The sequence below is a fragment of the Pleurodeles waltl genome, chromosome 7 (assembly GCF_031143425.1).
Source record: "Pleurodeles waltl isolate 20211129_DDA chromosome 7, aPleWal1.hap1.20221129, whole genome shotgun sequence".
Taxonomy (NCBI): Eukaryota; Metazoa; Chordata; class Amphibia; order Caudata; family Salamandridae; genus Pleurodeles; species Pleurodeles waltl.
The window spans coordinates 1,004,633,597-1,004,651,526 of NC_090446.1; positions in this window are offsets into that span (position 1 = coordinate 1,004,633,597).

Sequence of the window (17,930 nt, forward strand, 5' to 3'; positions counted from 1 at the left end):
CAGTAGTCCCGCTGTATGCCAAAGGTAATAATGAGAGTGTTCCTGAGATTCCAAATCCAGTATCAGTAATGAATTCACCTTTTGGAACTAATGTAGAAATGGAGAAACTGAGCACTAATGTGCCAGCCATGATCCCTATCAATTTTTTTGGTTCAAACCAAACACATAATGGAGTTGGTCCACTGACTGATGAGACATGTCCCCAATGCTCAATGAGACCATCTGTGATTTGGGTTTATGAGAGACCCATGCAATGTACCATAGTTTGTGCCCCAAAACAATGGTAATAACAACAGCTTACTAGGATTGACAGCACAACAATTGACTGAATGGTTAAACAATTTGAGTGGAGCATCAGTTCCAGGAAATATGCCTGAGGAAGAATGAACGTTGAACATGGCTAGATTAAAACTGAAATTAAATTAGAAGATTGAGGGAACATTTGAATTAGATGGATTAGATTCCTACAGTGAAAATGAATTGCATTTCATGTGCAAGGATGTCACTCTTTGAGCAGGACATGTTTATGAGAAATCAGCTCATATGGCAGAGAAATATGAAATCAAGATGACTGAATTCAAACAGTTGAAGAAGAGTTACAGATTAAAATTTGACGCGAGAGACATTGCAAACATGAGATCTTCTGGGATGAAAATTCATATTCAAGAGTTGATTCAAAGCATTCAAACATTGGGAGCATTAGATAAATGAGAAGACAGGTGGGAAAAGAAAAGAGATCAGAAGAAAAGCCGAATGCATTTTCTGGTGAGTTACAGCAGGCTGAAGGAGCTGTAAAAAGTATGCCAATGAGAGAAATTCCTGGAGGGAATTTTGTTTATGTCCCCTGGGGAAGAAATAGCATACTTTCATTTACAAATGAGTACCCAAAGTTGGAAGAAAAACAGGTGGAATGATACCAGCAAACAGAGAGGTTTGCCAAGTTTGCAAAGTGTTTATGGGAAGATCTGTACACTTTGTTTGAGATTGTGGTTCAAGCAGATTTGTGGGTTGAGTGCAAGCAGAGCATTGATTGACCAACCCGTGAGCTGCTGAGAGACGAAGTAACATGTGCGCTGTCTGAAGAGGTGATGAAAAACTATTACAAGGCAATTGCGTTTTTGAAAACTAGAGTTTCCCCTAAAGATAATTATTGGCAAAGGTTTGACAGGACATCTCAGGAGACAGAGTATGTTCATTCTTACTATGAGTGACTGCTGAAAGCATTCAGACAATACAGTGGCACAGAAATTGTTGAGCCTAGAGACATGAGTCATTTTGTGTTTAGGTTTGTTTGAGGATTGAAACCTGAAATTAGAAATATGATTTGGAATCATTTGATTTGCTGGCAATGTTGAAGTGAGCCTCAGCAAGGCCTACTAGTGCAAGGGGTTCGCCCTTCTCTGCACAAAGTCCTCAGACCATATAGGATGAAGTTGGCACAGAAACTGAAATAAAAGACAAAGTTTATTAAACCTCATGAGGTGGTACTACAGTTTAAACAGCACCCTTCGGTAATATTTGAAGTAGCACACTGAACTAAGAGAACATGGTCCTTTTATACCCACGCAGGGGCTAAAAGAAGGTGGTACAATTATAGAAGCAAGACTTACATACATGTATGGTCATATGGAAATGCACAGTCGACAGGTAGGAGGGGCTAACAGTTTCAAGGACTAGTTGACACATTACTGTCTGTTACTGATTACTAACAGCTGCAGATCTTACTGGGCATGTGCGAAAGTGGGAGATGCTAAATATAACTTGTCACTAGACAGATTTACAAGAGTAGTTAACAGAAAGGTAGGACAGAGCACATGGCGAGCACATGGCAGAGAAAATGGCTGCCATGAATACATAATGGATTCCGCCAAATGTTCACAATAGTTGCTAAATACAAGATCTCTTCTGCTAATGCTTAATCCAATCGCTATTAAATTACAACAGACGACCCTTTCAGCATTAGCTGAAGACATTCGTCTTTCTGGGATAATCTAAAAATTCATTTTGTATATTTATGCTCATCATTTCAGCTATTTCCTTATCTAACATGTGTTGTGCTTTCATTTCTGTAATATTTCTTTTGGTAGGCATACAAGCAGTAATACACATGGAGCAGAACATTGGACCACACGGAATACAGATACAGCATGTGAAAAATATTGCAATCATTACACACAGGATAGTCAGTAGTTTCCAGCCCCAAGCGGAAACAAGAGCCCAAAATCATCCAGAAAAAGTCCAAGTACCAGTCTCTGTGTGGATTTCTGCAGCAATTTAATGCAATTTAGATATTGCATCATGTACTGAAGGTGAGTGATCTGGAATAAAAACACAGCAACTACTACCGATGATGCGACATGCACCACCTCGATCAGCTAATATCACATCTAGTACCATACGATTTTGGAGCGCTACAATCCTCACAATTTGGAGCTCCTCAGTAATATTCCCAAGTGCCAGAGCTGCCTGATTGGTAACAGCTTCCACAACCCTATTCAATCGTCTCACTTTCCTACTGTTTAACGCAGCACCCACAAAGGAGAACAACCCTAAATTAAAATCAACATATTGTTGCAGGCTAGTGTCCATTTGGTCTACCTCATTTGTACTTATTTTCCTTTTATATCTATTTTTAATTATGTCATTGAACAGTTTAAAATCTTGGTGATATGATGCAGGGGCCAAAAACACAGGGGGTAATAGAAAAGATACATAACACACACCTGACCACCCAACAGTTAGTTGGTAATATCCATAGTTACCACAAACAAAATATGTATTATGTGAAGCTGTAACACTACTATTATTTACACCCTCAATAGTTAAAATCAAGGTACAATCGCTTATCCCTACTGGAATTCGCCCAATGCTACGTATACATAAATCTGCTTTAGTTTTTGTAACAGAAATCATAAATTGTTCTTTCTTGTCAGAGTCTCTTATATTTGTGAAGACATATGGTATTGAAACATTGTCCGGTTGATACTTTTCCTATTCCCATTTAGTTCCTTTGGCTTGGGGATACCCATCTTTGTCTTGGTAGCATACTTTATTAAGGCGAAAAAGAAGTCCGCCCTCTGTACGTTTTCCAGATGCAACTAAAAGTGTATACCAAGCTTGACAAGAACCATTGTGTGAAAAAGGAAGAGGAATGAAAGGTGTTCCTCCTTTCTGTTGATGCGCAGGTATCATTCCACATACCCAACAGTTAGTAGTATTTGTAGCATTATGAGTATGATGCAACATCTGAATGAAAGTATTATTGAAGTACGATTGACAGTGCTTCTGCTCCTGATAGGGAAGCGTAAAGTAATAGTGATCCTCTGGTACTGGAGTAGTGGCAACAAAAAACTCACGAGCAGAAGCCTTCTTTTCAACAAACCAGGTGATTATTGCAATAACCACCAAAACAACAACAAACCCCATAGTACTAATGATCAGTTTGTTATTCATTTTAGCAACAGTGATAATCGACCCTTTCAGAAATTAATTAAAAACAATCGTTGGCGCTCTTATCCCTGGGCAGCCGCTGATTTCTTCACCACGGGCCTAGACGGATGTCACTACTCTAATGCATGGCTGATCCCCCCCCTTGCCACATTGGCTCTCCGTTTCACTAACCCAGGGCGGTAGCTCATCCAGTTTTCTCCAGCACTACGGGGTCTTTCCTCGGTCTCAAATTATATTGCGACACTCCAGAAATCGTATGGTCCGGGAAGAACTCCGCAGATTCGTCAGGTGATATAGCACTGCCTTTCTCCGTAGTCAAAATCTATCGATGATCAGTCAGCACAGCAGGTTCCACCAAGGTAGGTAGCACTCTCTTGCAGTGAGTACTATGGACCCAATTCTTTCGGTTTGTCACTCAAACTGCTGTACTTGTCGCGAGGAGCACCTGTTCTGGGCCTTGCCACCTTGGTTCCAAGCTGCTTGATCTTTCAAAGGACTTAATCATCACCTGGTCACCAGGTCGGAGTTCATGGCCTTCACCTGTAGATCTGTCAGGAAGTGCTTCTCGAACCTGTTGATGAATAGAAACCAAATTGTTGGTTAACTGTGCCAAATAATCATTCATCAGGACACACGGTTCATCATATACAGAATTTGGCTTAGGCACTCCCCAAATGTTCATTGGCCCTCCAAACACTATTTCGTAAGGAGTAAGGCCGATTTGAGAGTGTGGCAGTGACCTAATAGACAATTATGCCAACGGTAATGCATCCGGCCAAGTTAAGGATGTGGAAGCCTGTATCTTTGCTAACTTCAGCTTCAAAGTAGCATTATACCTTTCCACCAACCCTGCTGATTGTGGGTGGAAAACCGCATGGAACTTCTGTTTGATCCCTAATCCTTTCAGGACATACTTAATAACTTCCTCAACAAAATGAGGTCCGGTATCATTCCATAAAAGTCTGCAAACACCAAACCTAGGGAAAAATTATTTCAAAATCACATTCGCTGTGGTAATGGCAGTATTATCCTTTGTGGGGTACGCCTCTATCCATTTACTGAAGGCACATACCACCACCAAGACATACTTTAAATTGTTGCAGCGTTCAAGTTGAATATAATCCATTTGCAGAACTTCAAAAGGTGCAGTTGGTGTAGCAAACCCTCCCGCAGGAGTACGTCTCCCTTTTCCAGGATTGTATTGTAAACAGATCAAACAAGACTGTACTACTCTCTTAGCTGTACTTGAAATTTCTGGATGCTCCCAAACTTGCGTAAGCAACTTCGTTATTGTTGAAGCTCCAACATGTGCCAGCCCATGTGCCATCTGAACCAAAGGTTGTACAAAAGCTATAGGCAATTTCCATTTATCCATCTGCTTATTCCGCCAACAGCCCTCATCATTCAATTCTCCTTCTTCAGATCATTGCTCATGTTCTTTCACAGAAGCATATTTCTGTATATCTAATACTTCATTACATACATAGTAGTACTTTGCTGCATCGCAGACTCACGTGCTACGCTGTCCGCAAGGGCATTACCTTGCCCTATTTTATCGGTCACTTTCTTGTGTGCACTAAATTTCACAATAGCTAGTTTCTTTGGATATGTCAATGCAGTCAAGAGGTTATGCACTAATTCTCCGTGCATTATCTGCATCCCGTGGGATGTGAGAAAGCCTCTCTCCTTCCAAAGCAAACCAAAATCATGAGCCACTCCAAAAGCATAGCGGCTAGCTGTATAAATGTTCACACATAAGTCAGTACTACGCTCACATGCTCGTGTCAAAGCTATTAGTGCAGCTGCTTGAGCTGACTTCTGTGGTATACGAGCTGTCTCCACTACCGTGTGTATTGTGGTGATTGCATATGCAGCTGAGGTCGTACCATCTGGCAACTTCAAACAAGACCCATCAACCCACAATTCCCCGTCTACATCTGGAAGGGGCGTATCTTGTAAATCAATACGACCCTTTGTCTGTTCTTCGGTAAGGAATATACAATCATGTGTTTCTTGTGACTGAGGCTGAGTCACCGGATATGGCAACAAAGTGGCTGGATTTAGTGTTGCACATCTCTTCAGTGTAATGTGAGGATCCAGCAATGTCAATTCATATCCTGTCAGGCGAGCGCTAGTTAAATGTTGTGTCCTTGTTTGATTTAAAAGAGCATCAACTGCATGGGGTACTAACACCAACAGCTTATGTGACAAAACTATCTCTTCACTGTGACGTATTGACACAGCTGTTGTGGCAACTGAACGAAAACACACAGGCAACGCTCGAGCGACAGGATCAAGTACTGCTGAAAAATATGCACAGGGACGCTGCTTATCGCCATGTGTCTGTACTACAACAGACAATGCACATCCATCTTTCCCATGTACGTAAAGTGCAAAAGGCTTCATGTAATCTGGAGTACCTAACACTGGTGCTGAACACAGGGCTTGTCGTAGCTGCCGGAAAGCAGTCTCACATTTATCTGTCCATGTGAGGGGCATTGGAGTATCTTTAGTCAAAAGTGCTAGCAAAGGTTTGACAATGTGTGAAAACCCTAATATCCATTGCCTACAAAAAGAAGTAAGACCAAGGAATGCACAAACATCTTTCTGAGTAGAGGGTACTAGTGTGTCTAAAATTGCATGAATATGATCTGATGTAAGTGCACGGCCCTCCATAGACAAAAGGTGACCTAAATAGGTTATCTTTGGTCTACAATATTGCAATTTCTTTCGTGACACTTTATGATGGTGTGAAGCAAGAAAAGAAAGTAAGGACAAAGTGCACTTTTCACATTGCTCAGGGGTATCAGCTGCCAACAAAATATCATCGACATATTGTATGAGAGCCACACCTTCAGGCAAAACAAAAGAATCAAGTTGTCGTTTTAACGCTTGACTATAAATACTAGGACTCTCAGTATAGCCTTGAGGAACTCTGCAAAATCTAAATGATCGTTTATTCAAAGTAAAACCAAACAAATATCGGCTGTCAGGATGAATAGGGATCGAAAAGAAAGCATTCTTCAAGTCTATCACAGAGAACGTAGTTGCTGTCGGGGAACCAAAGTAAGAAGTGTCGTGATGTCAGATACCACAGGATATTGTGGTATCACAATCTTATTGACTTCTCGTAAATCAATAATTAATCGGTAAATCCTAGTATCAGTATCCTTTTTCAGAATAGGAAGAATCGGACTGTTACAAACATTATACAGAACTTCCTCAACAACTCCAACTGCAATAAGATCATGCACAATTCATGTGAGTGCTTCTTCGCCCTCCTGTGAAATTTTGTATTGAGGCAAACGTGACAATACAGCTCCCTCCTTGACACTAATATGTACCGGTGGAATAATCATTTGTCCCACATCAGTATCTGAATTAGCCCACAAAATACTAGGGAGTGAAGCGAATGCAATATCCTCTTTAACAAGACAAACTCTTTCCATCACAGGATGATTATCATTTATAATAACACTCACCCCTTCAGGAGAGCATCGTATTGTAGCCCTGAAATACTTGATCATATCAAGACCCACAATATTGTCTGGTGTATTTGGAGAAAGCAAAAATGGACATGGAGCAGTAAATTTATCAACATGAAATGCAAGTGGTTGTGACAATGGACTAGGGGAAGGTGTTCCATCGAAACCTATCGATGTAATGGTTAAGCCAGACAGGGGAGCCCTTGGAATCAATTGTTTAGACAAGGCGCTACGAGTAGCTCCTGTATCAACCAGAAACTGATCAGTAGAACCCAAAACATGTGCTATAACATAGGTACCCCTCTAATCTACTGGAACTTCAACTGATTCCTTACCCCATCCTAGGCAATCCTATGCATAAGCAGAATCTTGGAAATCAGGCTGCACATAGTTAGACATCTGGTATTGGTTGCGTCTATCAAAAGTGTTAAACCCATCCTGCCCTCTTACATTAGCATCAACCCTAGCATGATCATTCGTGCTTCTTCTAGGCCCTGAATATCCTGAGCGATTTCTCATTTGTCTCCGACCACGTGAACACTGCTGAACACGTAGTGCTGGACAATCGGCAGCCCAATGCCCAAATTTCTTACAATACGCACACTGATCAACAGACAAATTTGAACGAGTGTAAGAAGAACCATAAGATCCACGTCCACCTCTATCACTACCTCTAAAAGGCTAAGCTTGAGCCAACATAACCTTCGTCTTTAATTCTTTAATCTTTTTATCCTCGCTACCTTTTGCTTCTAATTCCTGACGTTCATAATACTGAGCCATAGTCAAAAGAGAAACCGGAGTAGAGGTAGTCCATGAACTTTCACTAGCTTTTAGACGACTAGCTATTCCTGGTAACAGATTTGTGACATATTTATCGACAAACAAATGTCTGCCCGTCTCATCTGACAAAAACTGGCCGCTAAAATCATGAAATGCTTCTTCAAAGCGTGTAAAGAAATCAGAGACCGATTCATCTGCCTTTTGCTTACAAGACGCTAAAACAGTCCAATCTATCTTTTTAGGGGGAATAATCGTTTTTAACTTAACTAATATGGCTGCAGGAAGATCTAGAATCAACTGATATGGCTTTTTCGCAGGTTCCCTATCCCCATCCATCTGTTCTAATTCTTTCCATGACGCCCCAAAAACTACACAATCATCAATTTTACGAACAGTTCTCCACATATCTGGTGGTAATATCAATCTGCAAATTAAATCAATGTCAGCCAAAGTCATAGACAAGAACTAATTGCTCCCTCAACTTCCTCATAAAAGGCGGCTGGATTTTTCTGCGGGTCAGGTAATGCTGTTTTAAGTGCCATTACATCTGCCCTATTCCAAGGAGTATACACCCAATTATAAATAAAATAACCCTTAGCATCAACAGAAGTTTTATCATCACTTGTACCCAATCCTTTAGGAGGTACACACAAAGGTGCGGCCTCCCGCATTAGTTTCGCATGAACTATCATAGTCTTATCTGTTCCGAAGATGGAAGCTTGCACCCCGCCGGTCTGAGATGTCTATGCAACTACCTCCACAGCCCTTTTCTCCTCTTGCAAACGGACTGCCACAACACATAATTTCACCAAATGCCTGATTGCATCAGCCACCTGGGAGAAAACTAAAAGACCATCACGCTTTTGCTTCTGATCAGCTGCTACATCATCGGGCTCTAACTCATCAGAATATTTCCGATATAATTCAATAACTTCTGTGCCAAAAGCCTCAGTAAAATATAGCTGCTCCTTTTCCGTCCACCCTTTCATGTTGTCTAAGAGTTCAGAAGCAGAGAGAACGCTACGAATTGTTTTACGAGCAATAGATCTAAGCTCAGACGCACGGTCAGCAGGCAACATAGAGCGACTGTCTTGTATCTTCTGTTGCTCCGAACCGGAGATCTTAGCTAACTCATGAGGGGCAGAAGGAACAACATAGGGAGGTGGAGGGCGATCTAGTAAGAAAAAATCATCGTGTGGTTTATTAAGGATAGGATAGAGAGGTTTCCTAACGGTGTATTGGCCAGTTACCTGTAATTTACGTTCTTTCTCTTCTAGCTCCTTTAAGTCATTTATTTCTTTCTTTCTCATTTCCAATGCTTTCACACATACATTCTTCCGCTGCTCTTTCTCAAGCAAGGCTTGCTCACGCTTCACTCGTCCACGCATTTCTTTCACCCACATTCGTGCACAGTCAAACATATCTTGCCTAGACCTTCGCTTACACATACATTGTTCCACATACTCAATCTTTTGCAAATCAAATGACCCATGCATAGTCCAACGTAACTCAGGATCCGCACAAGTGTATTTATTCCATAATGTGCTGTACATTATAAAAGAAAGACCATGTTTAACATACATATCTCTATTGGGCGTCCCCTCTGGGGGTGCCGGTTGCGATTCTTCCAGTCTCAAATTGGTACCTTTACAAAAGCAACACATCCTACGAAGTGCACTAAAAACAGGCATGCCAAAAATAGTGCAGAATATGCAATATTATAATCAAAGTAGCACTTAAGGTGGGTGCCGTTCAAATCAAAATTAAATTGGAGAAAATTCTCCTTATTACCTGCCTATATCAATTGCAATTTATATATCAATTCAAAGGACACAAATTGACTAGTCACCCAAAACACAAGAGCCACAGTAAGTAGTGCTAAACTTCATAACCAAACAAAGGCATCAAAACCCACAGCAAGTTCCGTAAAAACGGCTCTTACCAATCACAGGGTGTCCAGGTTCCAACTGTCAAGTTCTAAAATCGACCAAATGGTCACTGCATGACGAATGAACAAAAAGGATCTCAGTCGAGGACCGGCACCACCTGGATAGTCAAATCAGAAAGAAGGGAAAAACGCTGTGGTTGCCAAGACTCGGGTCTCCTCAGGCATTGATCGTCCGCAGCGAGATCCCAATCCTTCGTCGCGACCAATCCGTTGGGCGTCCGAGTCCCCGATGAGTCCCTGTTCGGGCACCAATTTGTTGAAGTAAGCCTCAGCAAGGCCTACTAGTGCAAGGGGTTCGCCCTTCTCTGCACAAAGTCCTCAGAAAATATAGGAAGAAGTTGGCACAGAAACTGAAATAAAAGACAAAGTTTATTAAACCTCATGAGGTGGTACTACAGTTCAAACAGCACCCTTCGGTAATGTTTGAAGTAGCACACTGAACTAAAAGAGCATTGTCCTTTTATACCCAGGCAGGGGCTAAAAGAAGGTGGTACAATTATAGAAGCAAGACTTACATACATGTAAGGTCATATGGAAATGCACAGTCAACAGGTAGGAGGGGCTAACAGTTTCAAGGACTAGTTGACACATTACTGTCTGTTACTGATTACTAACAGCTGCAGATCTTACTGGGCATGTGTGAAAGTGGGAGATGCTAAATATAACTTGTCACTAGACAGATTTTCAATAGTAGTTAACAGAAAGGTAGGACAGAGCACATGGCAGAGAAAATGGCTGCCATGAATACAAAATGGATTCCGCCAAATGTTCACAATAGTTGCTAAATACAAGATGTCTTCTGCTAATGCTTAATCTAATCGCTATTAAATTACAACAGTAAGGAAAGTTGATTGATGAGGAGTTGCAATACGCCAAATATTGTAGTGATGAGACTGATCTAAAGCAAAAAAGGTTGAAAGAAAAGGCAATGGTGATGCAGATTAAGTCTGCCCAAGCAGCAGGTATGCAGAGTCCGCAGGTCATGGTGAATGTAGGAGGAATGTAGGGAAAATAGCAGCAAGGCAATATGGTACCTCAGTTCAGAGACAGAGGTTGTGGAATTTGAGTAGATCCAAATGTGTGTGTGGCTGATTTTCAGATCATGAAAAAAATGTTTCCTTGTCATGTGTGTGGCAACGTCAGACATTAGAAACTGGAGTGTCCCTTTAATAATGTAAATCATTTGGTGCAAAGTGGTGGTGTTGTGCAAATGGTTGACAACAGTCAATTTCAAAATCAGAGAGTCTAAAGGCCCCGAAATCAAAACATGAATGTTCCTACTGGAGCAGTCCATATACAAGTTCCCCAGCAACAAATACAATTTCCCAGACAGCAAATCCATGCCCCACAGCAAATGCAGATACCACAAGTTCCAATGGCACGGCAACAGGTGATTGTTCCTCAGCAGAATGTGCACCAAAGAACAAATGCAAATGTAAATCAGTTAATCACACAATACCCATTGATTGATTTCAGAGATGATGAGGTAGGCAAAGAATGCATGAGTGAGAGTTCAGAAGAGGAAACATGTGTGCTTGCTGCCTCATTGGAGGTAGATCAGTGGAGTCCTTTAGTGAACGTGAGTGTCATGGGTCATGATGTTTCATTCCTGGTTGACACTGAAGCAACTTGTTCCACTGTCATGTGCCCCTTTCAGGAAGAACAGATCACGTTGTAGGCGTAGCAAACCAGCATTTTATAAACCCCATTACAGAGCCCACTACAGTGAACATAGGAACATTTGAAGGTCTTCATTGATTTGTGGTTTGCAATTCAAGTCCTGTGAGCCTGTTAGAAAGATACTTACTATGCAAATTAAAATGTGTCATCACATGTACAAATTAAGGGATAGCAATTCAGATGAAAAGTGATGATGAGACCTCTAGTCAAACACATGAGATGTATCCTCTGATTACAATGTTTCCTGCTATTACAGTTAAAGACTTGCTGGATGAATTACAAGAGACTGTAAAGCTGAAAGGTTGGGATCTCTCTGGAAAGGATATCAGACTTATTAGGTGGTGAACCAGTCAAAGTGACAGTAAAGCCAAACAAAGTTGATACACCTCAGTATAACATGATTCCAGAAGTGATTGAACAAAATACCCCTCAATTGCAGACTTTGTTGAGCAGAGAGTGTTAAAAGAAGTAAAGGGCATCCCATGTAATTCACCAGTTATGGGATTGCAAAAGGCAAGTGGGAAATATCACATATTTCAGAATTTGAGGAAGGTGAACAAAATTGTGGTATCCTGTTGTCCCATAGTGCCAAACCCAGAAGTGATTTTATTTCCAATTCCATGTGAAACAGAATGGTTTTCAGTTACTGATTTGTAACAAGTATTTTTCTCAGTGCCTTTGCATGAGGATAGTCAGTTCCTATTTTATTTTCGATTCAGCAACTGTGTGTATATTCATGGTGTTGTACTCTGCAGGTGTTTTTAGAAACTCCGTCCATTTTTTTTTTTTGGTTTAAATCTCTTTTATTAGTTTTATAATGCGGAAACAGTACAAGACACCAACCTACAACTGCAGGCCAGTGGGGAACAGAAAACATAAAGAAATGGGGGGGAGGGAGGGGAAAGCATGGGTGCTTAGCCTATATCACTAAAGAGACCCCCTATGATGTGACGAATCAAGTCATGCAGGGTATGGGTGGCAGACCTAGATCTCAATAGTCAGTCTAATTGTGGGTGTCTTGGGTGGGGTCCGTCAGGCGTAAAATGCGCAGGTAGGAAGGGCAGGTTAGTTCTCAAAACTGATCCGACAGGTACTGTATACATGGTCCCAAGGTTTTGTTGAAGAGGGGCAACAAGCAAGTCACTGCAGCTGTTAGCTTTTCCATGCCCATAAGGACCCACAGCCTGTGTAACCAGTCGGTGTGCTGGAATGGTCGCGGTACCCCAGTGGGAGAGCAAGAGCAATTTTGCAGCCCCCAACGTCAAGGTAGTTGCTCTTCCCTTCGGTGTACGGAGTGGGTATATTTGAGGGTTGGGAAGGCCGAGCAATATGTAACTTGTGAAGCGTGGGATGGCAGTGTTATTCATGCCATCTATGGCATCGAGGCCGGAGTGCCAAAAGGAGGCTATCCCTGGGCATTGCCATAATATGTGAGTAAGTGTACCTCTTTGTCCGCATCGGCGCCAACATTCGTCGTCACCATGTGTCCTCCTCTGGGCCACCCGTGCGGGTGTGTAGTACATGTAGTGTGCTATCTTCAGAAACATTTCTTTGGTGGTCATGGCCTGTGCTGTGACCCGTGCTCGGTGAAGGACATCCCGCAACTCCTGATCTGTAAAACTAGGCTCGCATTCGATTTCCCATCTACGCCTCGCTGGTGTCTCAGAAAATGTGGGAGTTGAGATCAAGAAAGTGTAAATGACGGGCAGGAGCCGCTTATCTGTGTCTTTAGTCAATAACCATTGCTCGAATCTCGTAAGAGGTCAGCCGGCATGTGGACCTCTGTTGGTCGAGGTCACCCAATGGTGGATGGTCACATATTTCCAATATGCAGAGGACGGAAGACCATACCCCTCCTCGACTGTGGAGCAGTCCATTACTCCATCCCTGTCAAAGAGATCGCCGATCTGCTTGTAGTTTGCTTCCTCCCAGGACAGGAAGGCAGGCTCGTCAAGGGCAAACATTTAACTTAGGGAAAACTTGCAACAACGTTCCCCTCCTAGGAACAGTCTGCACCATTGTCCGGGATCTGCATCTACACATCGATCCGTTGAGGGTTCAACTGTCACTCCATTAAGGTGGGGGTCAGCCAACTGGAAATCTCAGTCTTTTTAGCACAGTAGACGTGGCATCGGATCGGCGCTCACTGAGATCTTTCAGGGGTCCCCAGCGCAGGGAGACATACAGTGCCATGAAGGGGGCGTGAGGCAATTCAGTGGTCCGAGTCCATTTTGGGCACACTATCTTGGCTGCGGAGATTTCTAATTAGTGCTGCCTTCTCTTTTTGACTCTGGCCCGTTGAGGGTTCACAGGCTGTGTGCTGACAGCTAACTGTTTATGATTGACCCCTGTCAGAGCCTTGTCGTTGAGCCGGTGGGGCCCCTTTCTGAGCCCGCTCCTCAAGATTCTGTGACATCCCCTCCAGCCTCTGAGCCTCCTCCAGGGTGCGAATACTGCAGAGTTTGTTGTGCAGGTGAATAGCAGCCTAAAGGGATGGCCCCATTGATACTTGATACCCTCCTCCCTGAGAAGGTCTGTCACCGGCCTGAGCAACATACGGCGCTGCAGTGTCATCATGAAGAGATCTTGTTATAGGCCAGTCTGATGTCCTTCGAACTCAATGGTTGTAGTGTCACGAACTGCTGCCATGATGACCTCTCTCTGCCTGTAATAGTGTAAGCAGGTTAATATATCTTGGGCCTGTCCTGGAGCTCGAGCGGGTCTGCCAGCCCTATGTGTTCTGTCGAGTACGATGTCCTGCTATTTCAGGGCAGGCGCCACTTGACCAAAGAGGCGCACCACAAAGTCCTCCAGGGGTCCTACTATTGCCTGTGTCGGAATCCCTTTTATCTAAATGTTAGAGTGGCGTGATCTGTTCTCCAGGTCCTCTATCTGGTATTGCAATTCTTGATTCTTGTCTTGTAAGGTGAGGAGTTCTCTCCTAGGACAGTCCAGTTCCTCGTCTCTTGTGTCTTGAGCCTGTTCCACTGTGTCCACACGCTTGCCCAGGTCAATCACCTCCCTTTTGAGGTCTTTAATATCAGCTGCTATTTCCCGCTTCAGTGTTGCAAGGTCCTCACGTAAGGACTCAAAGAGTTGTTCCATGAATGCTCTTGTCAGAAGAGCTCCATCACTCTCTAACAACCCAGGCCCTGCTGCATCTCCGTACCCCGCTTCCAGTGGTCCTGTCTGCGCCATTCTTTTGGCAGGGGTTTTAGCGAAAAGGTCCTTAAGGGAGTCTTCTTTTTTGCTGTCTTTTTGGGATGCCATTCGTAAATGTCCATGCTCTTCGATTATCAGTATATGGCACACTGCTTGGTACGGCATGTTCACTCAGCCAAGCCAACGGATTAATATACGCTGTCTTCCTTCTGGTTAATGGCCTAGCATCGTGTCGCCAGTAGTGGGCACCCCCTCTGACTATTGCCTGCTCAACCAGCGCACTCAGCCGGGCTGGCAAGCCAATGTGCGCTGCCTACTCAGTGATTTATGACCCAGATCTTTGGAGTTCAGGCCCACAGGACCCCAGTTCATCCCCCGTAGGGTCCCTTTCCCAAAAGGGCCCTGTCTTCCAGTGAGGAGTGGATCCCCTGCCACTCCCCTCAACTCCAGCACCTCAGCGGGGCTCCTGCAGCTCCCCTTCACTCTGTCACTTCAGCTGGCCCGAGCTTCTTTTCTGCCCAGCCTCCGAACAGGGCTCCACACCTGTGCCGGGATCGCCAGACGCATCGCCCCCGCTGGCCCCACCGTCCACCAGCCGCACACCACACACAGCCTCACCTTCTTCTCTGAATTATGCTGACAGCACCTCAGGTCGTGTCTCCTATTGGCCTCTTCGCGAGCGCCTCTGCGCAAAGCGACCCCGCGCGGGCCCGGTCCCAGCGCACCACAGCAGCTCTGTCAGCCGGGCCTCCTCGCTCTGCCGTGTCGTCAAGCAGGGAGGCTTACGGATACTCCCCGGTGATCCTTTTCGGCAGCGTGGCCGCAGGGGAGCCTCCCAGGGAGCGCTGTCCCCGCCACCGCCGCACTGCCCAGGACCTGCGATCACCACATGGCCGCCATGTTTAGGCTGCACTGGCCACGGCTCACGCCGATCCGTGGCCCCAGACTCCGCCTCTGGCGACACCTGCTGCTCCCCATGTCATCTAGGGGACCCAGGCCACTCCAAAGCACCCTCCAGCAATGTATTCAGGTGCTCTGGACAATACACCACATCATCCAGTGGCAGAGCTCCAACAGGACGCTCCTACTCAGCGGCCAACTTGGCCACGTCCCTCCTACCATTTTTAATCAGACCCTGAAGAAGAATTTAGAGTCTTTGAAAATGACATTTCAGTCTGCTTTAGTGCAGTACTTTGATGACCTGATGGTTGCGTCCAATTCACATGAAGCTTGCAGAAAAGATATCATAGCATTATTGAATCATTTGGGCAAGAACAGACACAAGGTTTTACCTGTTAAGTTACAGTACTGTCGGAGAGAAGTAAAGTATTTGGGTCACAAAATTGTGAAACATTGAGTTGAGAGAGAGTTTGTGGAGAGCTCCAGCTTTAGGAATGCCTGATTACATGAAAGCTTTTGCACTGTTTTGTCATGAACGTGAGGGTTGTGCTCTTTCTGTTTTGACACAGTTGCATGGAGGAACAAACAGACCAGTGGCATATTTTTCCACCTCATTGGATCCTGGTGCTGCTGTTTCGCCCGGCTGTTTGAAGGCCGTGGCCAATGCTGGTGTAAGCATCAGTCAACGTGAAGGCATTGGATTGGACACCCTTCAATTGTTTATGTCCCACACTCAGTTGAAGTACTTCTGACCCAGTCCAAGACCTAATATTTGACCAATGCCTGTCTTACCTGTTATGAGTTATTGATCCTTGGGTCATCCAATAGAACTGTCAAGAAGTGTGCGGCCTTAAACCCCGCCACATTAATGCCTGTAAATGTTGAAGACTCAATTGATGTTAGTGGAATGGAACATGACTTAAACTTCCACCTCGAAAACCCCTTGAGAACACCAACGACAACAACACCGCCACCCTGTTCGACAACCTCTCCAACCTTGGCCTCAAACAGCTCATCACGACACCAACCCACTCCACAGGACACACACTTGACCCTATTTTCTCCGCCAGCAATCACGTCTCAGGCACACCACCGACAGACCACTGCTGCATCCACTTCTCATTCAAGAATCCACAACACACCACCACCCACAACGGATCCCCCACCGCAGTTGGAACAAGGTCACTGAAGACCAACTTATCACAACCCTCTCCCAAAACCCATGCATCGACACCACTGACACTGATGCAGCTGCCCGCAACTTCAGGCAATCGGTCAACACCTGTGCCAATACTCTTGCCCAATCAAGAATCCCTCCAATAGATGAACAGAAAGAAAGGCCTTCTGGTTTACTGCCGACCTCCACAAATTTAAGAAAAGACTCGAAAGAAAGTGGCACCAAGATCAGACTCTGGACAACCACACAGCCTTCAAAAATGTCATCTGCAAACACCACCAACTCATCCAAGCCACCAAAAGAACTTCCTTCAAAGACCAAATCAACAACAATGCACACAGCCACAAGGCAGTGAAGGAACTCTCCAACCCCAGCTCCAACGACATCCCACCATCCCAAGACCTCTGCGACTCCCTAGCCTCCTACTTCCACCGCATGATTGCAGACATCCACAACAGCTTCAGCACCCAGACCCCCCCGGCAACCACCAACACCACAGATTCACATCCGACCAACCTCCTGCTCTCCTGGTCCCCGGTCAATGACAACGACACCATCGAAATCACGAACACCATCCACTCCAGCTCTCCATCTGACCCCTGCCCTCACCACATCCTCAACACAGCAAGCTCCGTCATCGCACCCCAACTACGGAAGATCATCAACAGCTCCTTCGAGTCTGCCACCTTTCCATAAAGCTGGAAACACGCCGAGATCAATGCCCTCCTCAAAAAACCCAAGGCGGACCCAAAGGACCTCAAGAACTTCCGGCCTATCTCTCTGCTCCCCTTCCTAGCAAAAGTCATTGAGAAGGCCATCAACAGACAACTAACCTGCTTCCTGGAGGAGAACCGCACCCTGGACCCTTCCCAATCCGGATTGCACAGCAACCACAGCACCAAAACCACCCTCTTTGCCGCCACTGACGACATCAAAACCATACTGGACAGTGGCGAAACCGCGGTCTTCATCCTCTTGGACCTCTTGGCTGCGTTCAACACCATCTGCCACCACACCCTACGCTAACGCCTCAGCAATGCTGGAATCCATGACAGAGCCCTGGACTGGGTCACCTCCTTTCTCACTGGCAGAACCCAGAGACTCCGCCTCCCCCCATTCTGCTCGGAGGCTACCAAAATCAGCTGCTGCATACCCCTGGGTTCATCCCTCAGCCCGACCCTCTTCAACGTCTACATGACCCTGCTTACTAACATCACCTGATCCCACAACCTCAATATTATCTCATATGCAGACAACACCCAGCTGATCCTCTCCCTCACGAAGGACTCCGCCAAGACCTACCTCCACAAAGGAATGAAGGCCATCGCCAAATGGATGAAGAGCAGCT